A 12400-nucleotide genomic window follows, 5' to 3' on the forward strand; every position below is an offset into this window, starting at 1 on the left:
GGAATCCCTATACTTACAAAATGCAACATTGAAAATTTCAAAAATAATAATAACAAAAGGAAAAAGTAAGTAAGTCTAAAGCTTGTATAATTTTGTTTTTATCAACAAAACCAGACTTAATGCATAAACTTTATTAAGGTGCATAAGTGCTAGTTGTAATGAAAAAGCCATGAAAATAGTTAAAATTTTAATGTGTCTAATTTAAGCAAACAGTAAAACCATAAGTAAAAATCATAATTCAGAAATAACTTTTAGGAGGTTTTAATGTACCTCTGTAAATCAGTGGAGGGATAGCCTCAGAAAAGATCATACTGCATGGTCCAAAGGGATGGTCAAGTCATCCTTCGGAATTAGCCGTAAGTTTTTTTGTTTTGACTGTTTGTAAAGGCTGTCTTGCCTAAAAGAAAGTACACTGATATTTTTAAGATAATTAGAGATGAAGTTGGGAGAAAATTTGACTATATCAAATTTAATTCAATATAATGAAGTATTTTAAATTTCACTCGTTGCAATAAGGTGTTTGTAATGACTGAAATTCTCAAACCAAAGAAGTTTCATTTGGGAAAGAGTGAAGTTTTATTGCTGAAAATATAAGTAGTCAACTATTATTATATCTTATAGAACGTGAAAATCTTTGTTCAAAGTTCATGCAGTTTTGCATTTTGTGAGCTTAGCTGATGCCAAGTATATAGTCAATGCAATGCTGTCTATCCAGGTTATTGATCATTACTCTGGGCTTAACCTTAGCCAATGGAATTTAGGTAGATGTAACAGTTGCTAGTTCTGACCAACCTCTTCAGTAGTAATAATAAAATTTCTGGGCCCAGTGTGGTGGCCCAGAGGCTAAAGTCCTCACCTTGAACATGCCAGGATGCCATATGGGCACTGGTTCTAATCCCAGCAGCCTCACTTCCCACCCAGCTCACTGCTTGTGGCCTGGAAAAGCAGTCTAAGACTGCCCAAAGCCTTGGGATCCTGCACCTGTGTGGCAGACTCGGAAGAGGCTTCTGGCTCCTGGCTTCAGATTGGCGCAGCTCCGGTTACTTGGGGAGTGAATCATCGGACGGAAAATCTTCCACTCTGTCTCTCCTCCTCACTGTATTTCTGACTTTTGCAATAAAAATAAAATAAATCTTAAAAAAAAATTCTGCTGATTCCCAAGAAAACAGTTTGTAGCAGGTAGTCTTTAGCCCATAAACCCAAGCCAAAGAAAGAGCAAAACTCAGTTCATCCAAGTCTGATACTGGTATGCTCCAATAATCACAAAGACTTGTAATCTAGAAAAATCTTGAATATGATTGGCTTCAAGATCCTGAGTCTGAGGTAGTATATCATAGATGGTCATTATGAGAATAACTAGTTATTAAGGCATAGTAATTCTTTTTAGTTCAGGGTAGCTGCAAATGGAGAATATTATCTGCTTGTGGACTAGAGTTAATGATTCTATGCTCTGACAATACTGAGAAACATATAAACACATAATTAAAAAAGATAAAGCTATTAAATTTGTATGCCACCAAATATTTTTCTAAGCAAGCATCAGCTGCAGCCAAACATAGTCAGGAGTACATAAGGCTAAACAGATGGCGATGTGTTGGCTTTCAAACTATTATTAATCCTGTACATGCAGGAGGGGTCTATACAGTTGATTTAACAGAACTTATGTCCCTGTGGGAGAAAGGAGAGAAGACTACTGCAGTATTTTAAATAGTGCCACCATCTTTTATTTTAATATTAATTCTGAACATTCGCTAAAAACTGTTTTTCTCAAAACAAAACTAGGTGTTAGGTGAAAAAGCTGTTATTGATGTCCCCACCTAGATTTTGAGGAAAGTGTTAAGGAAGTGGAGTGACTCCTGGAGGCAAAATAAGAAGCCAAGTTCCAGTGTGTTTCACATTTGTGCTTGGATGACAGAAAAATTAGTATTTCTGCCTCATATACTGCAATGTTCATTGGTAACAGAGAAAATCAGGTTAACAAAGGAAAGCATGAGATATTCATTTAACAACGTTTTGCATGACATCAGGACCTTCCAAAATGCAAACCCAAAAACTCAGAAAAAAATATGCCTAAGCACAGATTTGTTGAAAAATGAATAATAATAATAATGAGTACAATTGGACAAAATGTGAAAATAAATTTACAGCAAAAAACAGAAGGTCTGTTGGTTGAGATTCTCTTTGGCTTTCTCAATCTCATTCCTTCACACTAGCTGAAGGTCAAGGCATATGTCACATGATGATGTGCAAAAGAAACGGGATTGGCAAAAGCCTGAGATGGCTTTCTGCTTCTGTCTTTTTCTCAATGTCCAAGTGATCACAGTTAGGTGCAGTGTGTTTTACAGCTCATCATGTTATGCACAGACTGGCAGGACCATGGAAAAATCACAGAAAAAAAAGATTGTGTTTCAGCAATTCTCAGATTGGAAATGATGTCAACACATAATAGCACTTTGTGTATTTCAATTATGTTGGCAAAATTCATTTCTCCCACCCAATATTTATTATGGTTATGTATGGCCTCTTTCATTCATCAAGAATTAATTCTCTCTACACATAGAGCCTTTGGAAATCTTTATCAGAAATAATTTTCTTGCCACAGCGAAATTTTTCTCTATATACTTTAGATCTGTTGCTCTCAGATTCTCTCCATTGGAAAATATTGTAGGGATTGATGTTAGTGTAGAGTGGGTTAAGCTGTTATCTGCAAAACTACTATGTCTAATGAGTACAGGTTTGAGTCATGGTTGCTCCACTTTTATCCAGCTCCCTGAGAAAGCACCTGGCAAAGTAGCACAAGATGGCCCAAACATGTGGGTCCCACAGTCGATAAAAGGAGACGAATGAAATTCCAGGCACCTGGCCTCAGCTTGACCTAGCCATAGCCATTGCAGCACTTGGGGTATGAACCAGTGCCTGGAAGATCTATCTCTAGCAATTTCTCTTTCCATGTAATTCTGCTTCTAAATAAACAAGGATTTTAGAAAAAAAAATTAAGTAACATAACAGGAGAATTTAAGGCTTATACAAGGTAAGCTGCTTCTTTGAGGTAAGGTTGTAAAGTAAAGCTCTTGGGACAGCTGTGCCTAGAATCCATCACATTATCATAAAATTTCTTTCTTATTTTATTTCTTTTCAAAGTTCCTTAAAATGGAGCAAGGACTGCCCAAGGTAAAAAAAAAAAATGTAGAACAGAAACAAATGAGCATCTTTCTGCAAAATGCTTAAGATTCATGGCAGTCAGGAGAAAGACATTAAAATAATAAGTATACCAAACTGTGCTAAGAACTGCTGTAGAAATATTCAGAATGTGGTTATGGGTTATCTTTAAACTCTAAATTTTCTAGTCCAAAATTTTAAATAAGAGTATACTGAAAAAAATACAAAGTCAACTTTTTGGGGTACAAAAATTCTGAAATCATGAAATTTCTATGTTTTGTTTTTTAAGATTTGTTTTTATTAGAAAGTCAGATTTACAGCTGATTCACTCCCCAAGTGGCCACAAGAGCCAAAGCCGAGTCGATCTAAAGCCAGGAGCCAGGAGACTGCTCTGGGTCGCCCACACGGACACAGGATCCAAGTCCTTGGGTGATCCTCTACCACTTCCCCAAGCCACAAGCAAGGAACTGGATGGGAAGTAGGGCAGCCGGGAAACAAAAAAGTGCCCACATGGGATCCTGGTTCATGTAAAGCGAGGGCTTCAGCCACTAGGCTACTGAACCGAGCCCCTGAAATCCTGAAAGTTTTAAAAGTGTCTTTAATTGATACCATAACAGAATGCATCATCATCCTTCAGTATTCATGGAGGATTGGGTCTAAGACCCCTCACAGACAGCAAGACTCTAAAATTCTCAAGTACCTTTTATATAATATCATAATTGGGACCCATGAATTCTGTCCAGGCTGCTTCACTTCCTAGTCCAGCTCCCTACTTATAACCCAGAAAAACACCAAGAGATGGTCCAAGTCCTTGAGCCCCTGCACCCACGTGAGAGACTCCACGAAGCTCTGACTATTGCAGCCAAGTGAGAATAGAATCAGCTAATGGAAAATCAACCTCTCTCTCTCTCTCTGTAACTCTGAATTTTCAAGCAAACTAAGTAAATCTTAAAAAATGATTTTTGAATGTGAACTGCATCCACCACCTTATATACATTAAATCAGTTCTAGTTTACATATAATATATAATAAAATATATAATTACATATATAATACAGTAAATGGTGTGTCCAGTGCAGTGGCTCAATGGCTAGAGTCCTTCCTTGCCTTGCACATGGTGGGATTCCATATGGGTACCGGTTCATGTCCTCGCTGCCCCATCTCTCATTCAACCCTTGCATGTGGCCTGGGAAAGCAGTAGAGGATCGTCCAAAAATGGGTCCCTGAACTTTCATGGGAGACCTGTAAAAATCTCCTGGCTCCTTGCTTCAGATTGTCTTGACTCTGGCCATTGCAGCCACTTGGGGGAGTGAATCAGTGGACAGAAGAACTTCCTCTCTGTCTCCCCTGTCTATAAGTCTGGCTTTCCAATATGCATGAGAGTCAGTGCAGGTTTGAAGCATTTTGGATTTTTTTTCCTGTATTTTCAATCCACAGATCATTGGTGCTGTGAATAGGGAAGCTACGAATGTGGATTTGCAACTTTATTAATCAATTAAATTAATTAGAAATGTACCATCCAACAAATACTTGTGATTCTTTTTTTACATATGTTAATGTATCTAAGCGATGACATTTTCTGGGCCTAGGCATTACCCTCCTCAGTTGCCACTGGAAATAAACTCATTCTGGAACAATGAGAAATGGATGTAATTTGGTGAAGGATTCAATTGCTAACCAAATCTGTAGCCAAAGCAAGTCCCTTTGCCAATCTGAAGCTAATTTGCTCATCGGTGAAATGAGAGCATTAGACTGATTTCTAAAACATCTTCCACATTTAAAATCTTGATTACCTAGATTAACAGCTTCTCTGGTTTTTATAGAATTCTTCTTTGAAGGTTTTAATTGCTATTTCAGAGCATGACCCTTCTTCAGAAATCATCTCAATCCACAAATTTTCAGATATATAAAGGTCTAAAACCACAGAACTTAAATTAGAATTGTTCTCCCAGGAGATAAAAAGTTGTGAGAAAACCTCTAAGCCCTAATAGACAATGTTTATAATAGCTTTTCACTAATTATTTCCTGGTGCCAAGGCACATGTCCCACCTCTTCAATAAATCTTTACAACATTTTGAAAGATTTGATTATTTTGTGAGTGCTAATGAATCTACTGAGAAATATCAAACCAAAATCAAATGACATGAGAATTGGCTCTACGAGCACTCTCAATCTTGAATTTTGCACAAGCTTTATCTAGTAACATGCATTGTTGACTGGCACTTAGAAAGTTAGAGATTATGTTTTTCTATTCGGCTTGATAATTCCCACACTAATACTAAGCTACTATCAAATCCCAATACAAGTCTCCTAAACTACAATCTTAAAATGAGCATTTCTTTAATGTATCTTTCAAGTAATATTTACATATTATTCCTATGAGGATGTAATTTATTTATTTTTATATTTGTTCATTTGAAAGGCATAGAAGCAACTCACACAAACGGGATAAAATCTATCTGCTCCATGAATCAGTTAGGACTGAACCAGAGTAAAGCTAGAAAACTGGAGTTCATTCTGGGTCTTCCATGTGAGTTGCAGGGACCAAAGTACTTGCTCCAACATTTACTGGCTCTAAGGGTAAATATTATCTGGAATTGAGAACAGAGTTGGAACTCAAACCTAGGCACCACAACATGGGGTATGGGCATCAAAGCATATTAGCCACGAGGTCAAAAATCCACCCCAGAAGTAACATAAAATTAAGTTTTATAATTCCAGAAATAAGGCTTCATCTGAAGGGTCTGACATTTAGTCAGGAATACATGAATGAAAGAATACAGTAAAAGAGTTAAAAAATGTTTCAAGCGAAAGGCATCTATCATAGTAGAGAAGTTGTGTATTAAGATGCTGTGCAATACAAAACGCTGAGGTTGATGCCTGGCTCTTTTTTTGCCACCTGATTCTTGCTAGTACAAACCCTTGGAGATAGTACTGATAGCTCAAAAATCTGGGCCTTTGTTACTCACATGAAATGTGGATTGGGTGCCCAGATGTTAGGCTGGGCCTGGACTGGGCCAGTCCAGCCTTTGCATATGTTTGCGAGACTGAATAAATGGATGGGTGCTTTCTTTTTCTTTCGTTGTGTCTGCCAAAATAATTAATTAAAAGTTAACTTTAAAAAGACATATTGAATGCAGAGTCATGTGTTAAAGTACAAACCGAGAATGTAAGTGTTGCCAGTAAGAGATTTAACAGGGGCTAGTACTGTGGAGTGGCAGGTTATGCTTCTGCCCTTGATGCCAGTACCTGATATGGTTGCCAGTTCAAGTCCTGACTGCTTCACTTCTGATGCAGCTCCCTGCTAATATGCTTAAGAAAGCAATGGCTCGGGACCCTGCACTCATATGGAAGACCCAGAGGAAGCCCCTACTTCCTAGGTTCAGACTGGCCCAGCTCTAACCGTTGCAGCCATCTTGGGAGTGAACCAGCAGATGGAAGATCTCTCTCTCTCTTTTGCTTTTTGTCTCTTCTGTTTCTGTTTCTCCCTCCATAATTTTACCATTCAAATAAATAAATTATAAAATGCATTTTGTTTATGTTCAATGAAGACCAACCTATCTCTGGGTATAAAACAGAACATTTCATAATCAGACTCATGTCCTGAATTGGAAGAAATTTAGCATAAACTTTGATTTTAAGAAAATAGGCCGAGGTCATGTGAATCCACTGTGAAAGGGTAGAAGTGATTGAACAAAATTTCTAAAATCTTTGCAAACAGAAAAACTATTAATCCCAACAGTTCCACTACATTTTTGTTAGGGAGCTATTAATGCTTGTTAACTCTTCTTTTAGCATTTTCTTTCATACAACAGAGCTCTGAACTCTAGTAATAGCTATGATGACATTCAACCATGTTTGAAATTGTTTATTGCTTTTAAGAAATTTGCAGCTTAGTAGTGGAAGCAACATATATTGCTTGGATAAGAGAAAATAGCATTAAGTGTCATGAAAGAAGCCTTCAGGTTCTGATTTTTATTTTAATTTTCATTTTTAATATTTATTTTATTATTTTATGTTACATTTCCATGGGCTCTGGTAATTCCCTTCTCCGCCTCCAAAACCCCCAGTGTCCCACTGATTTCCCCCCATATCATGATAATATTATAGTCCTTAACAATCAGTCTAGCATTCTGCTATTTATGTGTATCCTGACATTGGACAGAGGCAGAAAGTCCAGGATCCTACTGTTGAGATGTATTTTAGAGTTTCATCGGGAATATCTTTCATTTGAAACTATAGAAGTATACTGCATACATCTTCAGATCTGGATGTGATGCATTTAATCTCATTAAATAAAAATCCATAAAACAAAATCAACAATAGAAGGAAAAATAGAAAGTTTATAACATGAAGCTCAATAACACGCTATTGCATGACCAATGATTCACTGAAGACATGAAAAAGGAAGTCAATACCTTCTTGAAGCAAATGATGCTGCTGTGTGACCTATGAGTCAGTGAAGAAATTAATAAGAAAAATAAAACTTTTTTGAATGAGTAAAAATAAAAACAAAAAATTAAACCCCTTGAGATGTAGCAAAAACAGTATTGAAAGGGTTGTTTAACTTATAATTTGCATGAAGTTTGTATATCATAGAGGAGATAAGATATTTGTCTATTTGGTATAGACTTATGTCATTAAATATAATGGTCTCAAGTTTAGATAATTTGGCTGCAAATGGTAGAATTTCATTCTTTTTAATGGCTGAGTAGTTTTCATTGGGGTAGATGTACAGTTTCTTAATCCACTTTTCTTTTGATGTGCATCTGGGTTGTTTTCATGTCTTTGCAATTGTAGATTGTGCTGCTGTGAATATAGGATTACAGATCCTTTCTCATATGCAGATTTCATTACCTTTAAATATATTCTCAGAAGTGGAATAGCTGATTCGTATGGCAGATAAATTTTCAATTCTCTCAGCACTCTTCCTACTAACTTCCTTAGTGGTCATAATAGCCTACACTCCCATCAACATTGATAGTCCTCAAGTGATTTTGATTTGTTATTTCTCTGATACCTGAGGAGCCTCAGCATTTCTTTTTCAGATATCTCCTACCCAGTAGAATTTGTCCTTTTGAAAAATGTCTGCTCATTTTCTTCACTCATTACTTCCCAGGGTTCTTTGTTGTGCTGATACTAAATTTGTGAAACTCTTTGTAAATCCTGGATATTAGTCCCCTATCAGTTGTGTAGTGTGCAAAGATTTGTTCTCATTTTGCTGGTTGCTTCTTCACTTTGTTGATCGTCTCCTATGCTGTACAGAAACTTTTAAGCTTGGTGTAATCCCATTGGCTTATTTTGTCTTTGACTGCTGTGCTTTTAGTGACTTTTCTAAGTCTTTGCCAATTCCTATAGCTTGGGGAGTGCTTCAAATGTTTTCCACTATTAGTTTGGTAGTGTCTGGGTATAGACTTAGGTCCTTGATCTGTTTAGAGCTGATTTTTGTATGAGGTGACAGGTGGGGGTCTTGCTTCTTACCTCTGCAAGCTGCTATCCAATTGTCACAACAGCATTTGTTGAAGAGACCAGAAAATTCCCCAGGATGATTTGCAGTTCTCCTGTTGAAGATTATTTGGCTATACATGTGTGGGCTCCCTTCTGGGGTTTTTATTCTATTCCAGGGATCTTCTTCTCTGTATCTCTGCCTGTTCCAGACTGTTTTGATTACCACTGCCCTATAGTATTCATGAGGTCTGGAACTGTGATTTCTCCTATTTAAGTTTTATTCTTCAGGATAGCTTTGGTTATTCATGGCCTCTTGTGTTTCCAGATGAACTTTTGTATCATCTTTTCTATTTCTGTGACGCATGTAGTAGGGATTGTGATGGGGATTGTGTTAAATTTACATCTTATTTTTGGTAATATAGACATTGTGATTATGTTGATATTGCACATATAGGAACATAGTAGGTTTCTCCATCTTTTAATGCCTTCTTTTATCTTTTCTTAATGTTTCATAACTGTTGCAAATTAGAATGCTAAGTCTTCAACCTTTCATGGAAAATGAATTTATTCTGGAACAAGGTTGCAACTATCTCTCAGAATAGCATACAGAGGGGATGGAAAACAGAGTTTTTATAGTTAAAGTGAATATACAAAAATCATGCTATGTGCACAACAGCAGGATGGTCACTGGTAGCAATCTGTTAATTCTAAAAGCAATATCATCTAGGCAGACAAAGCAAAGGTTACCAAGGTCGGCACGCCCTAAAACAGCCAGTTTTTAAGAAGCAAAACAAACTCAGGCAAACTGGTAACTAGAGAAGGACAGATCAGCAGTGTTTCTTATTTCTTCATAAATATGGCCAATTTGTGATGTGAAAACCTGTTCTGTAGCTCTCATCACGTTTTTCAACATATTTCATACGTCACAGACAAAATATAAAATGCTAATGCGCCAATTACATCCCTTTGTAATACTTAGGTTACATCTTATGTCATTGCCTATACCTGATAGCAAGTTATGAATATTACAGGTGCATTTTCATAAAATTGTTCAATAAATTACAGAAGAAAATAATATATTCAGTGTTTTTCTTTTTGTGTCAAGATTGATGGTGAACTTATGCTCTATAAAACATATTTTTACCCTAAACATCTTCAAATGTCATGGAAAAAAGTGTGCTTTCTTTCTTTTGGACTTTAGAAACAGGTGGAATTTGGGTAAGAAAACTGCACCATCCGAAATCAATTCCTCAATTATACTACAGAGCTGCTAAAATGTTTTCATTTAAGGAACCTGGGTTTTCATTGAACCAACTACCGGTAAACAGCCTGTGATTTTTTTTTTTTTTTTTTTTTTGCTTCAGTGAGAAACTCTGGACAATGTATAAACAAAAGAATTGGAAAAACATCTTGTCTCAAGGTAAATAAGAACCTCCTAATCCACAGAGTTTGATGAGAAGCTACCTTATATGAGATTAGTCTGGAGATCATTTTTTGAATTTATTTAATGTTAGCATCTTGTGTAATGTGAATTATCTTTAGTGCAAAAGGTTTATATGAGAATGATCAATTGAAGCGAAAAGATAAGTTCACTTACTAGGCTAACAATTTTCTTTGGTGATTGCTGAGAAAACAAAGGCAAATTCTTTCTGCTAGATGCCTAAGCCACAAATGTTGCACCCTGCTTTCTAGTTTAAAGCAAAGCCATCGGACTGTTGGGCCCTTTCGACATGCCTTCATATCCTATGCATAATACTTCTGTGAGAGCTTCTGACAGTTCCAAATCAATTCAAGTTTCAAACGAAGACTAAAATTTCCTATCTAATGGAGATTCAAATGCATTTGATCAGTAATATTTTTTTAAAGATTTATTTATTTTATTACAAAGTCAGATATACAGAGAGGAGGAGAGACAGAGAGGAATATCCTCCGTCCAATGATTCACTCCCCAAGTGAGCCGCAACAGCCGGTGCTGTGCAGATCCGAAGCCAGAAACCAGGAACCTCTTCTGGGTCTCCCATGCGGGTGCAGGGTCCCAAAGCATTGGGCCATCCTCGACTGCCTTCCCAGGCCACAAGCAGGGAGCTGGATGGGAAGTGGAGCCGCCGGGATCAGAACCGGCGCCCACATGGGATCCCGGTGCATCCAAGGCGAGGACTTTAGCTGCCAGGCCACGCCGCCGGGCCCGATCAGTAATATTTTAATAGGTTTGGAAACTGAGAACTTTGGAGGCAGAAATGATTTAAACACAATTTTAAGTGGATTCCTTTTCACATTTTTGTTCTCTTCCATTACAGAAAGGAATTAAAAAGAAAAAGAAGAGAAAATGTGAAAATGGGTAAAATGCAAAGTGCCATTACTTTTCTTTGGGGTATTTATCTAACTTCAATTTCAAACGCAACTAGTTGTTCTGGGAAACCCAAAGTGCTTCTTGGAGAACAATTGAGCATTTTACTTTAGATATTCTTCAAATGTAAGCCTGCCTTTCTAGCTACCAGAGCTTTCATCCTGAGCATTTGCCTTATTTCTTTTACTGACTAGATTTTAGAAAAAAAAAAAAAAGCAGAGTATAAAAAGGGTTAGGACACAGGTGAAAATTCATTAAAAAACAATGTGTTCAAAACACTCAAAAAACAAATAGAACAAGACCTCGAAAGATGGAACAACATCCCATGCTCCTGGATAGGCAAAATTAATATCATCAAAATGTCTATACTACCAAAAGCAATATATACATTCAATGCAATCCCAATCAAACTACCCACAGCATTCTTCATCGAACTGGAAAAAATGATACACAGATTCATCTGGAAACACAAAAAACCACGAATAGCCAGAAGCACTCTGAAGAACAGGAACTTAACAGGGGGAATCACAGTACCGGATCTATGGACATACTTTAGGGCAGTGGTCATCAAAACAGCCTGGTACTGGCACAAAGTTAGAGAGGAAGATCAGTGGAACAGAATAGAAACAACAGATGGAAACCCACACAGATACAGTCAATTAATCTTTGACAAAAAGACAGACAACAACCCAAGTAAATGGAAAGGTCTGTTCAATAAATGCTGTTGGGACAACTGGTTAATAGCCTGCAGAAACAAAAAGATAGACCCACATCTCTCACCATACACCAAGATCGAATCTAAATGGATAAAAGACCTAAACCTACATCCAGAAACCTTCAAACTTTTGGAAGAAAATGTTGGAAACACACTGCAACACTTAGGGGTAGGCCCTCACTTCCTAAAAAAGACTCCAACAGCAGTAGAAATCGAGACCAAAATAAACAACTGGGACCTCATCAAACTAAGAAGCTTCTGTACAGCTAGAGAAACAATCAACAAAGTAAAAAAACAACCTACAGAATGGGAGAAGATCTTTGCACACTACATAGGAGATAGAGGGCTGATCTCCAGAATATACAAAGAGCTACAGAGAAACCAAAACACCAGAACAAACAAACTGCTCAAGAAATGGGCACGGGAAATGGGCAGACATTTCACAAAAGAACAAACCCAAATGGCAAACAAGCATATGAAAAAATGCTCAAGTTCCCTGGCAATAAGGGAAATCCAAATGAAGACAACAATGAGGTATCACCTAACTCCAGTAAGGATGGCACACATACATAATACCACCAACACTTGCTGGCGAGGTTGTGGGGAAAAGGGAACCCTTCTCCACTGCTGGTGGGACTGCAGACTTGTACAGCCTCTATGGGAATCAGTTTGGCGAATACTCAAACAACTGAAAATCAACATTCCATATGATCCAGCAATAGTACTCCTAG

At 37.3% G+C, this 12400-nt stretch overlaps 1 protein-coding gene across 1 annotated transcript in view; it reads left to right on the forward strand.

Moving 5' to 3' along the window:
• Positions 1–12400, forward strand: part of RIT2 (Ras like without CAAX 2) — a 273324-nt gene that overhangs the window by 89130 nt on the left and 171794 nt on the right. The gene's annotated exons all lie outside the window — the stretch shown is intronic.

Source organism: Ochotona princeps, chromosome 18 (assembly GCF_030435755.1).
Source record: "Ochotona princeps isolate mOchPri1 chromosome 18, mOchPri1.hap1, whole genome shotgun sequence".
Lineage (NCBI taxonomy): Eukaryota > Metazoa > Chordata > Mammalia > Lagomorpha > Ochotonidae > Ochotona > Ochotona princeps.